This window comes from Urtica dioica, chromosome 6 (assembly GCF_054948205.1).
Source record: "Urtica dioica subsp. dioica isolate 48M chromosome 6, U.dioica_male_clone48M_v1_H2, whole genome shotgun sequence".
Taxonomy (NCBI): domain Eukaryota; kingdom Viridiplantae; phylum Streptophyta; class Magnoliopsida; order Rosales; family Urticaceae; genus Urtica; species Urtica dioica.
The window spans coordinates 636,505-656,421 of NC_142761.1; the positions used below are offsets into that span (position 1 = coordinate 636,505).

The 19,917-nt window shown below is 34.6% G+C and overlaps 1 long non-coding RNA gene across 1 annotated transcript; it reads left to right on the plus strand.

Annotated features, from left to right (window-relative positions):
• Window positions 1-19,131: 19,131 nt before the first annotated feature.
• On the plus strand, window positions 19,132-19,656 carry LOC149392665 (uncharacterized). The gene is made up of 2 exons (XR_016299945.1): window positions 19,132-19,170; window positions 19,260-19,656. It is a non-coding gene; the product is annotated as an uncharacterized LOC149392665 (long non-coding RNA).
• Window positions 19,657-19,917: the final 261 nt, after the last annotated feature.

Consider the following 19,917-nt stretch of genomic DNA (forward strand, 5'->3'; position numbering starts at 1 on the left):
AACTTTTAAAATAATAAATACTAACTTCTGGAATAATAAAGATTGTAAATAATAAATACTAACTTTTCACATATTTATGAATCACAACATTTCACATATGTGAAGGTAGTATGGTTGAAAACAGTGCAGAAATTCAACCGCATGGTAACCGAAGATAAATAGATATGAATATCATGTGAGTGATAAAAAAACATATTTAAAAATTTCTTCTTTTTTTCTTAGAAAAACCTATCTTAATTTATATCATTAAAACAAAATAGAGAACCTTTTATAATTTTGGTGAATATGTTCACAGTGTAACTCACTTGTGAGAGAAGTTTCAATACGTCTTAATAAATAAAAGTGTACAATACTCAAAATCTCTTAAAAAATTAAAAGTTAAAAATAGTAATAATCATTAAATAAAAACCTTTATATAGAAATATTAATTTTGATTAAAAAATACCAATATTAATTATATCTCAAAACACTTTATATATAATACGTAAATTAGTAAAAACATAAGCAAAAATTAATATTAAAGCCACAACTATTTAGTGGTGTAATCTCTCTCTCACACACAAAAAGGAATTAGTTGACAAAATTTTGTGGCAAACTAATAAATTGAGGATATAAAGTATATAGTTACCCTAAAGCAAGGTTCGAATTGCCGTTTTCGATGTCGTTTCGAGCCCTCTGATTTACGGAAAATCGACACGCCGATGGAAAATCGAACATAAAAATTGTGGAAAAGGCAACTGATATGCCGTTTTCGATGGAAAACCGACATGCCGATGGAAAACCGAACGGAAATAATGTTGCAAAATATGTTATATATATATATATATATATATATATATATATATATATACACGCACACACACATACGTATCTTTCAATTATTAAAATTGTAATATAATAATAGCAATACATTTAGTACATATTATTTAATATATGTTTATCCTAATTTTATTTTATTTAATACATATATATCCAGCTATATAATTTAAAAATACACGTGTTTATATATGTCGTAAAAATGGGTAATAAATATTCAATGATAACATATCAATTTTTTTATAATATTATTTTCTTTTATAAACATATGTTTTCATCATTTTATTTTGTTTTTATACATTTATTTTTTATACATAGTAATATAATTAAATACATTATTAAAAATGCAGCATTAATGGAAAATATATCATTTTTATTAGTAAATTTTTATTTGTTACATTTATATATGAATTTTTATCATATATATTATTTGTCTACAATCATAAAACAAATGTAATATATAAGTAAAAGTAAGCAACATTATTATAAAATTCGTCCATGGTTCAATTGGCAAAAGCTTAGCTTACCCGGGTGGGTGACTTGGGTTCCATTCTCAACTGGCTCCATTGCATTCCATTTAAATTTTGTATAAAAAAAACGACAACCACCAACGAAAAACAAAAACGACAGATTTCAACGACAAAAGAGAAATCATGCTTTTCGCCGGCCGTTTTTTTTAACAGTGCCCTAAAGTAGATTTCTACGTTATATCAATTTACCCAACTATTATTGGTTAATAGATTAGCTGAATCGCAAAAGTGGATTTTGAAAGAGCTGGAGATTTGCATGCATGGTTTCACAAAAAAATGGAGGTGGGAATGACTGAGAGAAAAAAAAATGAGTGAAAGAAGATGTACATAATTTACTAGTATTGTTGTCAAAGTTGCGTAAAAGGTGAGAAAGTTCATTGTTTGTTGACTATAGATGTCAACAATTGTCATCAACCGTTGACAACTATTTTCAACAAACAGAGAACTATTTACTCATATATTTCAATAATTGACTAATTTGTTGGCAATTGTTTCAACAATTGATATTAATTATTGACATCTATATCTACAATTTATGATAATTATTTACATAGTTGTCAACAATTACCCATACATGTTATGATTTTCATTTTTTTTTACAGCATGTAGATTTTGTCTCTTATTACCATAGGATGTTGAACACAATCGTTATACTTGCAATAGTTCCGCTCCTTTGTCCAAGCAATAAAGTTTACTATTGTTTCAGACTACTTTGTTGATTTCAGACTTTTTTTTCATTGATTTAAGACTTTTTTTTTTTTTTTTTCGAATTTTTTGTGTATGACTCTTGTTGATTACAAACTTTATTTGTGATTTCAGACTTTATTGTGTATGAATATTTTGGATATTGGATTGCATAGATGTCAACAATTACTATCAATTGTTGACACCTATGTCAACAATTGACGCATATTACTATGTTAACAAATTATCAAAGTTTGTCTCATTTACAAACGACCAATACCAAAAAAGAATGCAAAGTGATTACTTATTACTTATAAATGTTACAATATCACATTTAGTTACTCATGCCTTGGAATAATGCTAATGTCAGTCTATACTCTTTAAGAAACAGACAACAAGATCAGGGACCGTTTGGTTTAGTTTTCTAAACTCGTTTTCTGTTTTCAAATTATGTTTTCTGATTCTAATTTTTAAATTACGTTTTCCAAACTCGGTATTATGATAGGAATGGAAAGTAAAGATTATGCTCATGAATATGTGATATTCAATAGAAAAGAGGAAACTACCTCTTCAAGGCAATCTCTCCTCCTATAAATACAACACCTTATTCACAATGTAGAACACACAAGGTTTTGAGATTCAGAGTTTCTCTCTCTAGACTTGGCCGACCCTCCTCCTCCTCCTCTCTCTCTCTCTCTCTCTCTCTCTCTCTCTCTCTCTCTCTCTCTCTTCTTGCTCTTTTGTTTTGGCACCTAGGTCCTCATTAGACCTAGCTCTTGTATTAGCTCTTTGACTCTTAAGACCGTTCTCGAGGTTTACTTGGATTATCACAAAAGAGATATATCGATAAAGTGCTCAAAAGATTTGGCATGTATGATTGTAAACCAGGAGACACCCCTGTCGTTAAAGGAGACAAATTCAGTCTCAATCAATGTCCCAAAAGGAAATCTTGAGATTCAAGAAATGGATAAGGTTCCCTACGCTTCGGCAATCGGGAGTCTTATGTATGCTCAAGTTTGTACGCGTCCGGATATCGCGTATATTGTTGGAGTTTTAGGCAGATACTTAAGCAATCCAGGTATGGAACATTGGAAAGCAGCCAAACGGTTCATGAGGTACTTGAAAAGAACAAAAGATCACATACTCACATATAGGAGGTCAGACCATTTGGAGATCATTGGTTATTCTGACTCCGATTTTGCGGGATGCCAAGATAGTAGGAGATCCACATCAGGCTATGTCTATTTGTTGGGTGGTGGAGCTATATAATGGAAGAGTGCAAACAGACTCTTATAACTTCATCCACCATGGCAGCAGAATTGGTAGCATGTTATGAGGCATCCAACCATGGTATATGGCCGAGGAATTTTGTCACGGGGCTGCGTATTCTGGAAGGAATTGAAAGGCCGCTTAAGTTATATTGTGACAATTAATCAGCCGTAATGTATTCCAACAACAACAGGAGCTCGACAAAGTCGTCACATATCGACATCAAGTTCTTAGTTGTTAAGGAAAGAGTGCAAAGTGGACAGATTTACATAGAGCATTTAGGAACAAACTCCATGATAATGGACCCTTTTACAAAGGGTTTACCACATAAAGTCTTTCACGAACACACTTCTCATATGGATGTTGTAGAGCTTCAGGATATCTAGATTCGGTTGGAGTTTGTTTGTTTATTTTATTTATGTTGTGTGCTTTATGTTTGTTTGTGTTATTTGTAAACAGGTATATTTATTATTTCTGGTCAGATTTATGGTATTAGTTTATTAAATTTTGCATATTCAGGATAAAGTTTGATCTCTTTAAAGTAGGATCGGATAAAATTGATATGAATAGATCACCTTACATATAACTTTATCTACCACATATTCATGATTGATCTGTGTCATTTGATTATATTGATGTATGTGACCACTGATGTGTTTAGTTGTGATTGATACAACGAAAACAACTTTGATCCTATATTGATGTAATTGATGGACGAGAATGTAATATGTCACATCATGATAATGACAAACATTTTCTGCGCGCTAAGGTTGACACATTTATTTTATACATGTGTAGTCCAGTGGGAGATTGTTAACTTAGAATAATTTTGGGACTACTAATGTCATTAAATAAATGTGTTGGGTCATTATTAATTAAGTCAAAATTGATGTGGTCTAATTTAGAATAAAGTTTGTGACTTAAGGACATATTTGTCATGAAGTTATTATGTGGCTACCATAAGTGCTAATCTAATTTGATGATGGGCCAAATTAGAAATAAACAATAGTTATTAGTAACTGCCTGACAGTTATTAATAGTTATTAGTAACTGTCTGACAGTTATTAATAACATGGTAGGTCCCTGATTACAGTACTTACGATAATTTTCTTGTATCCCCATCAACAAGAATTCTCCAGACTCAGGCAAACTACAATCAGAACACCATCCAACTCTTTGTGTTTGCAATCCATGGATTCAGGTACGTTTCCGCTATTAATATCTATGGTTTGGTTTCTCTTGAATTGAATTAGGATTAATTTTAGGGATTTAAAATCCTTACAAAGAATTCCAGGACAGATTCGTGCAGCCATGGTGGTGAAGAATTTCAAGATGGTTAAGAATGTCGTCCAAGTGCTCAACAAAATGCCGTGAAGAAAATTTCCCAAGCTGCAAAGAAAATTAAGGGAACGAATTCCATCAAATATTCTTCATTTTCACATTCATTTTTCAGAATTGAAATATCCGAAACCTAAACACCAAACCCAAAGTAAAATATAAATAAAATGTAAGTAATAATTAATTTGTTGATAAAGTGATTTACTCTTCTGTTTTGCATACGTTTTCGTGTTTTATTTTCGCTGATCAACACTATTAAAAGTTCATATAATTTTACATTCATTTACAAAAAGATTTTTTCTTATCTGGGTTTTGTAATTCGGAAACCCCACTCTAATTTGTTCGAGGATGGTAATTTAGAGACATAGATTTCTTTTACCCATATACATATACATAAAAGAAAATAAAACCACTTAAAATAAAACCACTTAAAACTAGAGTTGAATGGGCAAAATCATAAATTCCTATTTTTTTTTTTGCCCAACACGTGATAAGCACGTGGTCAAATGCCGGCTATTTTAACGTCATATATAACAGATGGGCTAAAGGCAAAACAATGACTATCGTGACGGGGTAACGCTGCAGATTTTTTTGTTCGGGGTCCAATTTGTTAATAGTGGCATAGTTGAGGGGCAAAAAATGTCATTAATTATATTTATTATTTACAATCTTCATTGTTCCAGAAGTTAGTATTTATTATTTAGTATTTAGGAAAAGAGTACAAAATCGAGAAGGTCTCATTGATTATGCTCTAAAAGAAGAAAATGAAAAGAATAGTGGACCGTTCAATAAAATGGAGTAGAAAGGTTCAATAGAAAAAAAAAAAAAAAAAAACACAGTTAGAACCACAGTTAGATCATTGTGATTTAATCAATGGATGGCGATGGGAAAAAAAAGAACATAGTTAGAACCACAGTTAGATCATTGTGATTTGATCAATGGATGGCGATGGGAAAAAAAAAAGAACACAGTTAGAACAATGGATGGCGATGGCAAAAAAAGAACACGGTTAGAACCACATTGTCAATTCTGACGTGGATCATTGTGATTTGATCCATGGATGTTGATAGGAAAAAAAAGAACATCAAAACCGAACGAGTTAGAACGTGTAAGTACGTCCCCAATGGTGACACTCATAATATATATATATATATATATATATATATATATATATATATATGTGTGTGTTAATAGAAGCACGATAGTCAACGATAGTCAAAACCGAGCGCAACGTGTAGATACGTCATATATATAGTGTTAGTAGAAGCACGATAGTCAAAACCGAGCGCAATGTGTAGGTACGTCACCAATGACATATATATGTTAGTATATATGTCATCACCGCCTCCTCATTCACATTCCTTATTTACATATATATATATATATATATATATATATATATATATATATATATATATATATAGATAGATAGAAGCACGATAGTCAAAACCGAGCGCTTTATTTTTTTGGTCTCATTTTATTTGTTTTTTTTTTCTTCCGATTTCGTAAGGTAGGCACTACATCATCACCGCCTCCACATTCACATTCCTTATTTACATATATATATATATATACATACATACATATATATATATATAGGCCTAACTTCAAAATTTTGCTTTAGGTTACGCCGGGCCTGAATATATATATATATATATATATTGCACGTTCAGACGCACAAATATGAATCAAAACCATTCTCATCCTGTTGGTGACTCCAGCTGCAGCCACCTGAAATACTCATTAATTGAGCTCAAAATACTCATTAAGGCGAGTGCTACCCTCTGGTGGTGGAGGTGCACTTCAACTCCCGCCGCTTTGGCCGGAAACGCAACTGAAGTGCATGAGAAGAGAGAGACACAGATTTGGTGGGGGTACTACCCACTTCAAATCAAGTGTTTTGTGATTATATCATATTAAATTAAATAATTTAATAATATAATGACAAGAAGGGCCTATAAATGTAATCGATATATACTTCAGAGGCCAACAAATCTAGTCACTCTCTTCTCATGTACTTCAGAGGCCAACAAATGTGTGTCACTCTCTCTAAATTAAATAAAATTAGTGTAACGAATGAACAAATACGTTGAGAATAAGGGCCTCTAAATTAACAAATCGATGGACGTGTGTTTTGTGATTATATCATATTAAATTAAATAATTTAATATAATGACAAGAAGGGCCTATATATGAAATGGATAGATCAAGTGAAACAACAATCAAACCTCTCTCATAACCTCTTCTACTATCTGCATTATAGATACTGTCACTAAATTCCGTAGACGTTTGAGTAAAAGCTATGGCTATTCTTGTGATCACCATCTTCACGCTTATGTTTATATCATCGGGTGAGTTTATATACGTCGCTAAATATCAATATGTTTATTATGCAACATCTCCTGAATAGTGTCATATGGTTAAGCCCTCTTCCATTTCTCCTCAAAGTCAAACTGCTTATGCTCATATGTTCCCTTGAGCAGGGGCGGCGGGTGTGGGGGCGGTTTCGATCGAGTTAGAGAATGCATTGTCTAAGTCGATATACGTCAGTGTGATCGCGGATCCAGCCTCATTTTCCTCTCCTTCTCAAGCACAGACAATATTCCTCAGTCTTGCGCCTGCGAAATTTAGCCGCATAACTCTGCCGCCGATGTGGTCAGGCCACGTGGAGGCATGTGAACAATCCGGTGAATGCGCGAACCCATCGCCGCCGATTCATTTCAGAGCGGCTCCCCAACTCCGACAGCCCGATGCCTACGAAGTCTACTACGTCGCCGCGGGGCCCACCGGGACAGCGTGGCAAAATACGGTGGTCAGCCCTGTAGGAGTAATTATCCCATCATTACCGTCTCTCTGCTTCTCACCCGTTTATCTCATTCGATTTAGGTACGTACGTCATAACTGCATAACTGTATGACGTGTGATTTTTCTTTTTAAGCGATGTGACTGGGTTGAGAGGTGTACATACATAACATCCCTAGGGGAAAGGATACATGGCTTCTTGTGGGACCCGCGCAAATCAATTTTTTTTTTTCTTTTTCGGATCAATTCTCTTCGTTAAAAACACAATTGACTATATAGGTTATTTAGATTAGAAGTGATCATTTTCTAATAGTGCACGAATAGAAAAATTAACATCTCTTTCTTTTCACTCAATTGTATTATACTATACCATGGAAATAATTTATTTCCTCTCTCTCTTTTCAGTTGGGAAATTCAATTGACTTTATATAAAGTTATTTAGGATTATACGACGCAGTATTACTATTAAAAAATTGGTAACTAAGTACCATCTCTTTCTTTTCACTCAATTGTGTTATACTATACCATGGATATATACACCGCATAATTTTGTACTTATTTATACCGTACGTGTTGAATCATTGTGAAATTTGAATCTTAATTATTTCATAAATGTTAAAATCTGGAAATGTAAATTGAAAACCATTCTTTTAGATTGAAATTAAAATTAAAATCTAATATTTAATCAAAATTCATAACTAGTTATTATTTTTTATTCTTTATAGGGGGAACTAGTCATTATTTTAGAGCATGTTATTTTTTGTAATTCTTTTTTTTAAATCATACAGCAATACTCTTTAAAATATTTTATTTTTCATTTGCTAATTTTAATTATATATCTCTAATTAATTAATTTTGTTGTCTAATTAATTACTTTTGTTGTCGATGATTGTTTTGTCTTTGATTCTTGCAGTGAAAACGAAAAGAAGTCTAATAGAGGTGGAAAGGCAGGGAAGTCAAAAATATTGTGGGGCATCGGCGGTGGCGGGGCGTCGAGTGTGCTGTTACTGTTTCTGTTCTACACATTTGGTGTCCCTAAATGTGTCGTTAAAATCATGTGTTGGAGCCACTGTTGCAATTAAGTTGTCTCGGATGCTTAAGTCCGTTTGGATGCTTATCGAGATTGAAGTGCATTGCAACGCACACAATAGATCAATGTATGCACAATATTCAAGAAACGAAAATAAAGTAAAAGACACACCGGATTTATCTTGGTTCAGTCACTAACGACCTAATCCAGCCTTAGGACTCTTCCACTATCAGCAATAATGATCAATCTTCATCGAGTTACAACGAAACCTCGCTATTTGACTTTCACACACGAATTCTCTCTCACTCGTGTTTCTATGATATTCTTTTTCTTTTAGAGTACTCTGTAGATGTCTATGAAGTTTTTTCCATCCAAGGATTACATCAATGAGCTTATATATAGACTCATAAGAAGCTAGCATGTCCTCCAATTAAACCAGACGATGATCCAACTGTTGAAAATTGGAAACTTGATACTGAAGCTCGACTTTAATCTCCACCGTCCGATGAAGCCTTGATGATTGAAATCCAACGCTTGTACAACAATTCTCCACCTGATTGAACATCATCTTTCATCACTTCATGGAAAAACCACATCTTGATCTACTCCTCATGAACACAACTTCCCATGTTGACGAGCTTTAAGCAATGGTTGAACTTGTTGCTTGGTACTAGGTTGTCTTCAGTAGAAATCTTCTCAAACTTCACCTCTCCTTTGCTTACAATGTCTCGCAGGAAATGTAGCTTGACATCAATATGCTTTGATCGCTCATGAAACACTTGATGCTTGGCTAAATGCAAAGCACTCTGACTGTCACCGTGAATAACCACTTGAGACTGCTTAAAGCCAAGTTCTTTGATGATTCCTTTCATCCACCAAGCTTCTTTTACAACTTCTGTACTAGCCATATACTCTGCCTCCTTTGTGGACAATGCAACAACTAATTGGAGAGTCGATTTCCAACTTACAGCTCTATCACAAACCGTAAATACATATCTAGTTAAGGACATCCTTGTGTCAATGCTACCTGCATAATCTGAGTCCACGTACCTTTCTACCTGCACTTTATTAGAATCACAATATCCATACATAACACCATGCCTTAGAGTACCTCTCAGATATCTAAGAATCCACTTAACATCACTCCAATGTTCTTTTCCAGGATTAGACATAAACTTATTAACGAAACTTATAGCATAAGCAAGATCAGGCCTAGAACAATTCATAGTAAACATTAAGCTACCTAGTGCACTTGCATAAGGTACTTGAGCCATGTAGTTGATGTCTGTTGGGAATATTGCCCACTTGAAGATAATGAATGAATGATTACTAAATTCTATAATAAGATTACTTTATTAGCATTATATGATTAGTGGGTTGAGTTCTAAACAATTAGAATCAATAACAACTATCTTCCATAGCCTCCGTATCTAACTGAGTCAAGTGCTGGGCACCTGAGTTCGGGCGGTGTGCTAAAACATGGTCGATGACTGATATACGCCTGGAAAGCTATATCTAAAGTCATATATGTGGAACACATAGTGATCATTCTACACTTGTGGTAAGTATACGACTTGGACAGGTCTTGGTTGTAGATGTGTCGTTTAAGGACCGTTACGACACACTAACCGAGGTCACTATGATGGTCACAGTGAGACTTGATCTAAATCCTGAAGTGATCATGGACACTGGGTTATGTTACTGAGCTCTTTGACTCATTCGCTAAAAGGCTATTCATGCTAATCACAGCTTATGTCTTGGGAGTTTTCTCAGAGCATGATTCGAGTGGGAAGTGATTTACAGATACGGAATCCAGCCTTCCTGAAAGAAGGTTAATGTTCACTCACTTAAGGGTTGATTCCAGAACCGATAGATTGCTAGCACTTTCGAAGTAAGTAACGTTCGAAAGAATCTTTCGCTGGGGAAGCAACAATGCTTAGGGCTGATATGTATCAAGAGAAGTATAACGGAAAAATTGACTTCTCTTGACACGGGTTGAACCTGGAGGATCTTGATCACGAACTGACTATATCAGTGGACACTCGTCACGATGAGTAAATATAATTCTAGTATAAAGGAGAGTTCAGTCTTGGCTTACAAGGTGGAGTATTTGACCAAGATTAGACGAATCGATGGACAAAAGAGAAATGACTATTTCGTCTTTTTCATCGGATTTGTTAAGCTCCTATTACTAGGTCCATAGTCCCCGATTCGGCTCTGATAAAGGCGGATAAGAACATTCGTATAATAATGTCTATCATTATTAATCTCACTTGCTGTAATTGTGATTGACAGCATTAATTCTGGAAAACGGGTATTCGCATAATTAAATAAATATTTATGGTAAAATTGTTTATTTATTGTTTGATCAAGTAAATAAAAAATTATTAATTATTTGTTTATTGTTGGACCAAGTAAATAAATAATTAATTGGGTTTTAAGCAATTGGGCCTCGCACACATGAAAAAATCGAATTGGGAATTTCGGCATAGGAATTTGCGCAAATCCCCTTGGCCGTGTGCCTCCAAAACCGATTTTTTCAATATTGGTATTTACCAATATTTTCTCTTTAGTTGTTTAAAATAAAGGAGAGAGAAAAATATAAGATATTGTCCTATATTTTCTCCTTATTTAAAGGAAAGTATTTAAGAGAATATTTAGGAGAATAATATATTCTCCTTTATTATCTCACTAAATAAATTATTCTCTATTTAAATAAAAGAATAATATCCCATAGATATTGATCTGATGGATGAGAGAAAAAGTAGGATTCACTTGTTGAGATCCAAGGGCCTAGATTAAATCCTCTAGTGTGAACACAATAAAAGGAAATAAAATATTCTGGAAGATTCCATGAATATCTCATTTTACTACTATAAATAGGTGTTCATGAGAAGGCAAAAATAAGCAATTAATTTGTGGAAAATTTCGTGGCTCTCCCTCTTGGGTGTGCGAAATTTACTGCATCTCCCTCCCCTCGGAAAATCGTTTCCATTCTTAGTAAAATAAGAGCGAGATCTCGAAACACCTAATTTCGTGATCTAGTGAGATAAAGACTGTGCCCACTCATCTTTCTTATTCGTCTCGGAGATTACGTTTCGGAAGACTAAGGTGTCATCCTCGAGTCCTTCATCAAGACGACATAAGGAAGACGGATTGTGAAAGCTTTCAGTTCGTGAACCGAAAATCAATGTAAGTATTCGTCTTTCGCTCTAATCGGTTGCTTGATAAATATGCTCTCGTGAATTAAAATAATTAAACATAACTAGATCTTGTTAATTATAACCATAATTTAATTAGCTTATGATCAGCGTAATTAATTATTTTTCCGCATTAATATGGTTATATGGTGGAATCATCTCAAAAGAGGCGCATCAGAGCGATTGTTCGTGTCTGATGCGTGCTCAATCCACCAACAATGTCTTCACTTGACTGGGGGCTCTGAGCAATTGAAAACTTGTAGTGTTGTGAGATTGGAGTCAGAACAGCCTTGGACAAGGCCGTTTCATATTTATCTAGTACTTTTCCGAGATAGCTTTGCTGATAGAGACACAAACTTCTATTTTTTCTATCTCTCATTATCTCCATTCCAAGAATCTTCTTAGCTGGATCCAAGTCTTTCATCTTGAACCTTTGATTGAGCTGCATCTTCAGTCTGTGGATACCTGATTTTTCTTTGCATACAAGTAGCATATCATCCACTGTCTTGGTGACTGTTTGAGACAATAAAGAGACTTGTGTAAAAGACACGCTTTTTCACCTCTCAAACCAACTTCAAATCCTTCTGGATGTTGCATAAAGATCCGTTCTTCTAAATCTCCATATAAGAAAGATGTCTTCCATTTGATCAAATTCCCAATCAAATTGTGCATAGAGAGCCAGAATGGTTTTGATGAACCTGTGTTTGACTACTAGACGATAAATCTCATTGTAGTCAATTCCTTCATTATGAGAATACCCTTTTGCTACTAGCCTAGCTTTGAATCTCGGCTCTTCAATACCTGGTATTCCTTTATTTAGATTTGAGATACATCTAGATCCAATGATCTTTTGCTTTTCAGGTCTATCAACAATTGACCATCTCTTGTTTTCCTTCAGAGATTCAATTTCTTCAAGCATTGTAGATTTCCAATACTTGTAGTGACTTGATTTGCAAGCCTTAGAATAAGGTGGTTCGTCGGTCTTGTGTTTCGTGGAGACACGTCGACCTAAGACGTGTGGAGGCTCACTGACCTTGTCATCGCGGTGGCTCGCTGGTCTCGTATCTTGTGTTTCGCGGAGACACGTCGACCTAAGACGTGTGGAGGCTCACCGACCTTGTGATCGTGGTGGCTCGCCGGTCTCGTATTTTACGGAGGCACGCCGGTCTAGTACGCTTGGAAGCACGTCGACCTTGGGATTGCGATGGCCACCCGGTTTCGTGTATTGCGGAGGCTCGCCGGCCTTAAGATCGCGGTGGCTCACTAGTCTCGTATTTCGAAGAGGCTCTCGGCTTCGGACACCCGGTCTTGTTCTTTGTGGAGACTCGTCGGCTTTGGACTCACGGTGGCTCGTCGGCTTTGGACTCACGGTGGCTCGTCGGTCTCAAGCTTCAAAGAGGTTCGTCGGCTTTGAACTCTTGGTCTTGTGCTTCGAGGAGGCTCGTCGGCTTTGGACTCGCGGTGGCTCATCGGTCTCAAGCTTCGAGGAGGCTCATCGGTCTCACACTCACGGTGGTTTACCGATCGTGTGCTAGTTTTGGTGACATGATTGTGAGAGGAGATGACCTTGATTCTCTTTGTTTCTCTAGATTTTAGTCTCATAAGTGTTTTTTGTGAGAGAAAAAGTTGAGTAAAAGTTTTGCAATCGTTGAGCTAGAGAGAGAGAATTCATTGAGTGTATTGAGCTAGTGAGGAATTTATAATAGAATGGTGTCGTGGTTGGGCTCTTTAGGGTTATTTTTGTGAGACTCGATTGGAAATAAGCATTTTGGACTTATTTGTGTGTGTGGCCGTGCTTTATTATTCGTGGGAGCTATTCAGCTTTATTTATGCCGATGATGTGGCCAAAGAATCTGTGAGGGGCATGTATAATTTTCCTTTGGCGGATAAGACTTTTGGCAAGTGGGTTTAGAGCAACTCCAATGGAGGTTGCCCATGCTTAGGTGAAGTTTATGTGGAAAGAAACTCAATGTGCTATTGCATTGTGGACAACTTAAAATACCATAATCATTATGGCAATGGTTTTCAAATATGACACCAATGCTCACCAATATTTTTATACCAAAATAATATAAAGCAGATAAAAAAAATAAAATGTTTTAAAATAATATTATAGTTGACAACTTTTATAGATGCCCACATTGAAGTATTTTGTCTAAAATGTCGCTTAGTAAAATAAAAATAATATTTCATAATATATAATATTTAAGATGATGTGTCATTGCATCTCTTAGCATTGGAATTGCCCTTAGAGGTATTGAAGCTTCTTTTTTTGGTGGATGATGTGGCATATAGGAGTATTGGCTTTGGTTTTCACGTGCACTCTCATTCGGAAAGACCATGTACTGGCTTTCACTCGGACTTTATGATGCTTTTTTGTGGGCTCGTTCTGATTTCCTTAAATCAATACCACCGATTGACAGTTCATTTTCCATTCCAAGAACGATAGAACGCAGTATGATATTATAGCGCAAATTTTGCTAAAATTACGCACTATTCTCAAACTTATATATATTATATATATGTACAAATTAAAATTACTAGATAGTTTAGACGTTTTAGATTGTTATATAGCCAACGTTTGATAAATATTTGAAAAATTAGCCACAAACATGACGTGACATTCCTGATTTACCATTTCATTTAAATAAAAAAGATGGAGTATTAATGTCAATTTACGTGTGTAAGTACGTGAATGCAGCTATCTACTAAATATTTAACAAACGTTGGCTAAATAGCAATTTCAAAGTGTAAATATGACTATATAACTAATGAACTCATATATATATATATATATATATATATATATATATATATATATATATATACACACACACACTAAACCGAGCTGTCTTGATGTGTTGTGTTGTGTTGTATTGCGTGTTATAATTGCAGTTCCAAGAGTCGCTCGTGGAAGCATGATCAACGATTTGAAGAAGCTTTCAGAGCAACCACCCGAGAATTCCACTCTGAGAGAGTCCCGATTTTGCCTTGGGACACAAGTCACACTTTTGAATTTTCATATTAGCCGAGTTTGTCTGTGGCCTTAATGTTTCATAAAAAAAAAACTTGACCATCATGGTTCTAACTTTTCATATGGTGTTTTGATTATATTAATAACACCATCCATTAATCAAACCATAATAATCCACGTTAGAAATGATTTTTTTGCTTAACATTAATTTGTATGCCGTTTGGCTAGCTTTTATTTCCCGAGTGTGGCGATTTTGTCCGCTTTACGTAATTTTTATGAAACATTAGAGTAGAAATGGACCATCTTCTTTGAACTAAGCCAGTTTAAGTAATAACGGGCTTTTATAGCCCAATAAGAATTAAAGCCCAACTTAATTTTGTTTATGATATTTAAAAGAGAAATTGCATCAAGTACTACCATTTCATAACTTTTTTTTTTGTTTTTTTTTTTTTTCCATTTTTTCACCAAAAGCATAAAGTGACCAAATATACTAGTAAATCTTGGAGAGAGACTAATTTGTAACCATTATTACCATACCACAATTTTTCTTAGTCTCACACCAACTCCTTTAATGAGCATTTAATATTGATATTTAATACATAAATGACGTGATCTGGGCATTTAACTATGAAACACTATCTCTCTCTCTCTCTCTCTCTCTCTCTCTCTCTCTCTCTGCAATAAATTTTGTCTCCTTCACCTGAAATCCTCGCCCAAGCTCCGCGCACAAGGTCCGACGTCAGATTCTCGCCCAAACTAAAGCTCAGTGTTCGTTGTTTTTCCCTTTTTAAAATTTTCCGTGGTTTAAAAAGTTATGTGTTATTTTTATAGGTTGTTTAAAGGTTCGGTTTTGGTATGAGTATGTTTAAAGGTTTTTGAACGAAGTTCATTGTTTGTTGACGTCGACAACTATTTTCAACAAACAGAGAACTATTTACTCATATATGTCAACAATTGACTATATTGTTGACAATTGTGTCAACAATTGATATTAATTGTTGACATCTATCTACAATTTATGATAATTATTTACATAGCTATCAACAATTACCCTTACATGTTTTAATGTTTTTCATTTTTTACAGCATGTAGATTTTGTCTCTTATTACCACAGGATGTTGAACACAATCGTCATACTTGCAATAGTGTTGCTCCTTTGTCCTAGCAGTAAAATTGACTATTGTTTCAGACTTCTTTGTTGATTTCAGACTTTTTTTCATTGATTTCAAACTTTCTTTTATTTTGACTTTTTTGTGTATGACTCTTGTTGATTTCAAACTTTTTTGTAATTTTAGACTTTACTGTGTGTGAATATTTTGGATATTATATTGCATAGATGTCAATAATTACTGTCAATTGTTGACAACTATGTCAACAATTGACGCATATTACTATGTTAACAAATTATCAAAGTTTGTCTCATTTACAAACAGAGAACAAGATCAATGTCTCTAAAATTGAAAATTCTTATCAAGACTCCAGAAGAGGATATATTAAAATGGGACCCAAGAAAAGCAAGCCAACAAGCTCATAATTCTTTCAATGTACTGGGGGTCTTGAATGTAGCCGAATGAGAATTCGATCACCCATAAAATGTTCTTCCGAAACCGAATCCATAGTAAGTCCCGGCTTTACCCAACAACTGATACACCCTGAAAAATTCACCATCAAATCAAAATCACACAAACCCAGATATAATGTTCCAATATATATCCAAAAAATAACCCCACCAAAATCAATATCTAACCAAAATCACTACAAGGTATTACAAGTGACTAAGCACAAAAATTAATGATGAGTTTGACGATATAAACTCTTTTATGTTACTAAAAGATAGATAGGTGTCCCTCTTTACCTTCATATAGCTGTTGAAGAGTTTGACCTCAGGCTTGTTGGGCTTCCCATCCTTGTCCAAAGACCGAACCCAAAACTCGAAGAGCTGTTTCATGTCCGCCCAGTTCTACGACGTTGTCCAGTCCACGAACACGTCATCAAATCCCTTCGCATCCACGGTCCGAGCTAGGGTTTGGACTCGCGATCCCAGCGATTCGATCAGAAATCCGATCAGAATCACGGAGCTTCGCCAATTCTCGTTGTAGAAAGGACTTTCTGAGACCGGATTTAGCGGGAGAGAAGTTTCAGCAGAGATTTGAGGCTCATCGGCGATGGATCGGTGGAGATTTGGGACAGGGAAGGGAAGGTGGAGATTGTCTTGATTACGTTGGCGGTTTTTTTTGCTTTATGATTTGGATTAGGGTTCGACGAAGGATTGACATTTGGGACGCTATTGGTGGATATATTATTTTAACTTTTTTTTAGCCTACAAAAATAAGAACACGAAAATCCTTTTTTTTTAAGGAAGAAAATTACAATTATATAATACATGTTTTTACACGTAAAATTAAAGTTATATAAATACGCGCGTAAATTCAAGGCATATTGGCGTTGCGAAACAACCAAGCCATCTGTAGATCGAGCTATTTTCAATCCAAGGAAAAACTTCAAATCGCCAAGACCATTGAGCTTGAACTGCGAGCTAAGGAAGGTTTTTACCTCACCGATAGACACATGATCAGATCTGGCAACGATGATGTCATCAATGTACACAAGCACAAAACTAACACTAGTACCTTTAGTAAAAAGAGAGTGATCGGCCTGAGATTGAGTGAATCCGGTGAGCACAATAACTTGCGTGAACTTCAAGTTCCACTGGCGAGAAGCTTGCTTAAGGCCGTAGATGGACTTGTGAACACGACAAACCAAGTTTCGATCAACTACATCATGAGTAACAGGATAATCTGGAGGGAGATCCATATGCACCTATTTGAACAAATCACCATTAAAGGAGGCATTGTTCAAGTCCAATTGGGCCAAAACCAATTTCTGAGAAGATGCGAGAGCAAGAAGCAGCTTGACTGTAACGAGCTTTGCCACTGGCGAGAAGGTGTTAGAAAATCAACGCCCTCTTGTTGATTTAATCCTTGACCACCAGACGAGCTTCGGAAACTCCCGATCCACCATCACCACCACCAACCCTAATAAAACCCTCTTAAGTGGAATCAAGCGACAGAGGATATGCCACGTCGCCCCAAACCAACAACAACAACAATGAGCACACCGTGGTCAATGATGGCCTTGACCACGACGATCTAGTCTTGCATCTCCGTCTCCAAGTTTCAAGAACTTTTAACGGATTTCAATATACTGATATTTTAAACTAGATTTCAATAAATGTTAACTAGATATCAATTGTTGTTAAACATATTTCAATATATAAATATTTTGAACTATATTTTAGTAACTGTTGACCATATTCTAAAATATTTAGAACTAGATTTTAGTAATTGTTAACCAGATTTAAAAATACCAATATTTTGAACAAGATTTAAGTAACTATTAATTAAAATTTCGATAATTGTTAATCAGATTTAATATACCATTACTTGGAACTAAATTCTAGTAATTGTTAACAAATTTCAAAATATTTAGAACTAAGATTTTATTAATGTTAATCAGATTTCAAAATACCAATATTTTCCAAGAATATTTCAATAACTGTTAATTAATTAGATTTAAATAACCGGTTAAAAAGACAAGTAGAAAAAAAAATATAAAAAAAAAAGTTACATTTTTAACTGTTAATAGAAATTTTCACTCAATCTCTTTAGCAGTTGAGGAAGACAAAGCATTTGAAATGGTAAATGAGTTATCTAGGATGGTTAATTATTGACAAAAGAGGCGAATCTATTGCAATTTCATAATAGTTGTAACTGATCGCAGAAATTTGTTACATATGGGCCCAGGCCCAACTCCGAGTATCGTTGTTTTGATAGCATGGACCGGGCCGAGCTATATCTATACCTCTACATATATGTGTGAATGTTAAGCAAGCAGGTCCTCAACATGCCTGCTTTAACTCTACAGCCATTTTTTTTGTCGCTTATCCTTTACATAATACTCTTGTGTATCTCTTATTTTTGCTATTAATTCAAGCCAAGTGTAATATTGCATGTTCACACTTGGGTCTTTTATACACTGACACCACACAAAACAAAAATAATAAGATTTTAAATTACATTAATCTTCCTTGAGCTATTATTTTATGTTAGGTGTAATGCTGCATGGTGGACACGTAGGTCCTTTAGCTACTGTTGTGCTGTAGTTTTTTGTATATCATACACTCTGTGTAATTTGTAGTGTATATCTTCTTTGCATTTTATTAAGCAAATTTTAAAGAATTGTCCGATAATTTTTTTCTTAATTTTACTCAAGTATATCGTGTATTGTTCAGATTCAATCTTCTTAAGCGGCCACAAAAAGTGTGCTCTGATAAATTGAGCTTTACAATTAAATAATGAGATTTAATATTCTTACTGCGCGCTTATACAGATCTCTATTTCATTCAGAACAAAAATCAAACATAAACTCTTCTCTCTCTCTCTCTTCAGTCTAGAGCAAAGTTCTACACTTTGTGAACTCCCTTCAACGTATTCACACAATTTCCCGATTAACCTAAATAATTCGAAGGTAGGTTGCCTATTATCTTTGTTTCGTATTTGTGGATTTGTCACTGTTTCAAACAATTTATTTTTATGAGCTAATGATTTAAAATTTAGTTGAATTTGGATCAACTTCAGGAATATTTGGCGGTGCTGCAGTGAGAATACCAGAGTAAATGGTTGCGGTGACCAAGTTTGACCAACTTGGGCGTGTATTCGGTGATTCCAAATTTTGTAGGGAATTATTGAAGTTGTCTTATTATTAGTTTTAGGATTTGAAGGTGATATTTTTTATTTATATATCTTGCCAAAAATATAGCTAGATGTGTAAGATTATGGAATGGCTTTTGGTAGGGGTTTTTATTTGATGAAAATAAATGTATTTTCCTTTCGAATAGCCATTCTGTTTTTCCTATTTGCTTGGAATTCTTCCACTCATCTCATATATGCATAATAATATGCATTTGTTTGAAGGTTCTCATGCTCTTTAAAGTCCTTTTTATGTGAGTTGATACATTTGTTTGAAGTTCACTGATTTCTTTGAAGTTCCAAGGCTCTGAAATAAAAATATACATTTGTTTCCATTGTAGAAAAAGTCATATATTGATGTTGAAACTGTTCTGCACTTCATTTCAGAATCACTGAAGTGTTGCACTTGAATATTCATTTCCATTTCATATTTCGTTATTTTGAAACTTACTACTGGTTTATAATCAACACTTTTAAATAAATGTCACTTGCAACAAAGTGAAATCCGATGTGGATTACAAAACAC